This window comes from Palaemon carinicauda, chromosome 10 (genome assembly GCF_036898095.1).
Source record: "Palaemon carinicauda isolate YSFRI2023 chromosome 10, ASM3689809v2, whole genome shotgun sequence".
NCBI lineage: Eukaryota > Metazoa > Arthropoda > Malacostraca > Decapoda > Palaemonidae > Palaemon > Palaemon carinicauda.
In genome coordinates, this window is record NC_090734.1 from 28,779,455 (window position 1) to 28,781,954 (window position 2,500).

The window sequence follows — 2,500 nt, forward strand, 5'->3', positions numbered from 1 at the left end:
ATATTTGGAAGCTATTTATCGGGTATAAAAGTCAGCTAATTATTATGTAATGTAAGATACAGAACATTTGGTAAAAGCTATTACAAAAACGCATGCACAGTAATCCACTATGTCTTTTTTAAACATTTAACCTACCCAGTGTTAAGTGTTTTGTAAGGTTTGTGGCCTATCACTGGAGGTAATATCACTGGAGTTAAGGTAAAGTTCTGTCTATGTTGTTTCTTTTATGTCAAGCGAGTTGTCATGTGAAAGCGCTTTATTTAAAGTGGAATAAATTCTCGATGTGGTGCAATATAAAATTGTATTTGTTCGTGTAGTCATATTACGTACTAGGAAAAGGTTGAAGTCGGGAAGTGAATTAGAATCCGTATCGTTATCCTATTAATTCATGTCAATTCAGTCTTAATGATTTAAGGGCTTGTTAGTGGTAATGTTAGTTTAATGTTCCTTTAAGTTCCAATTGTTTTCTCATCCTTGAATATTCCTTTTATGTATTCAGTTTCTTTATGCTAGTTTTTTTTTCTCAAGGAAATTCTTGTGATTGATGGTGGAAAACCCATAATAGACATTGGTAATCATTGAAGTACTACTTTTAACGTTGAATTCAGGATTAGCCATATTTCAGAATTTAATGTTTCACAAAGACTCATTATTAAATGTTGTTGTTTTTTCTTTCTATTAACTGTATGCTTACCCATCATTATTATGGATATTAGTGATATGATGGATAAGGCTATTAAGCTTGGTATGAAAACTGCTGAAGCTGAGGAATTTATAGCAAAGCAACAGGCTAGAGAGGAGAAAAGGTTTCAGTTAGAGTTGGCAGAAAAGGCAAAGCAACAAGCTAGAGAGGATAGAGTAGCTGAGAGAGAGGAGAAAAGGTTTCAGTTAGAGTTGGCAGAAAAGGATAAAGATAGGATATATAAATTAGAATGTCTTAAGAGAGAAAGGGAGAGAAGGAGGAAGTCAGGAAACATGAGTTAGCCAAAGCAGAGTTCAGAAATAGTGGTGCTATAGGTAGTGTAGGTAGCGAGAATGTAATATCTTTGCCAAAAATTCACCCTTTTGATAAGAAAACTGATGATATTGATGTGTACATAAATAGATTTGAGAAATTAGATGAATTTCTTAAATGGGAGCAGGAAGACTATGGTACTATGTTAGGCATATTATTAAGGGGACGAGCTTTGAAAGTGTACTGTGGACTTGACCCTGCTATTGCAAGTAATTATCAGGAATTGAAGGCAGCCTTATTGAAAGCGTTTCAGGAAAATTTTCAGGTATATCGAAAGAAATTTAGAGAGGAATTCATTGAAACTAATGAAAGCTTTGAGCAGTATTCATATAGACTTAGGCAGAATTTTGATAAGTGGTTGCAATTAGCGGATGTTAATAAATCTTATGATGGTGTCTGTGATTTTATAATTATGGACCAATTATTGGCTAATTATTCAAGGGATTTGCAAACATTTCTTTTAGAAAGGGTTTCTAAAAATTCTCATGAAATGGCATCTGATTGCTCACGGTATTAATAAATGTAGAAATTCTAAAATTAAGTCTGATAAATGTTCAAAGTTAGGAATGCAAACTAAATCTGATAAAGTAGGTGTTGATAATCTTAAAACATTGCAGTGCCAGCTATGTAAAGAAATTGGACATATTAAACCCAATTGTCCAAATAATCCAGTTAATTTTGCTCAATCTAAATCTTCTAATAAAAATATTCCTAAGATCAGTATCGCTCTAGCTAGTGAAGAAAAACCCAAGAATACTGTTGTGTATGAGAAAGGAAGAGTTTTTAACAAAACGGTAGAGGACTTGTTTGATACTGGGTATAATACTGTTGTTCTTAACGAAATTTTGATTCCAACACGTTATCTCAGTAAGGCTAGAACTGTGAAGGTGTTTAATTTCATGGTTGTTCCAATAAATCTGCCCCAAATTAAATGTAACTTTAGAAGTAAATTCTTTTCCGGTAGAGTAAATGCTATCGTAGCACCAATTAAATGTTCTGATGTAATTGTTGGGTTAATACCTGGGTTTAAACAACATATACAGGCAGGAATAAAATTGTTGAGTATAACACCTGTGCCAGATAACGAATTAGATGTAAATAAGTTACATTGTAATGTGGTTACAAGAAAACAGTCTTAGGGAAACTACATTAAAACCGTTGTCTGATGTCTTGTCTGAAGTTAAAGTAAATCCACTAGATTTTAGTAATAAACAGTGGACATGTGTTTCTCTGAGGTCAATTAGGAAAAGCATGAAGGAGGAGGAAGAAATAACTTGCAAAGGGAGAGTTGTTAAGTATATAGTAATTAATAACATGAATTATCGTAAATGTGTGCAAAGTAAAAATCATCTAGATGTTGCTAAAATGAAAATTGTAGTTCCTCTCGAGTATAGAGAGATAATTAAGAAACTTGCACATGAATCCGTTATTTCTGGTAATTTTTCTTCTAAGAAAACTACTGACAAAGTGCTTGTTAAATTTTAT

At 32.7% G+C, this 2,500-nt stretch overlaps 1 pseudogene; it reads left to right on the forward strand.

Moving 5' to 3' along the window:
• Window positions 1-705: 705 nt before the first annotated feature.
• Window positions 706-2,154, forward strand: LOC137647905 (uncharacterized; annotated as a pseudogene).
• Window positions 2,155-2,500: the final 346 nt, after the last annotated feature.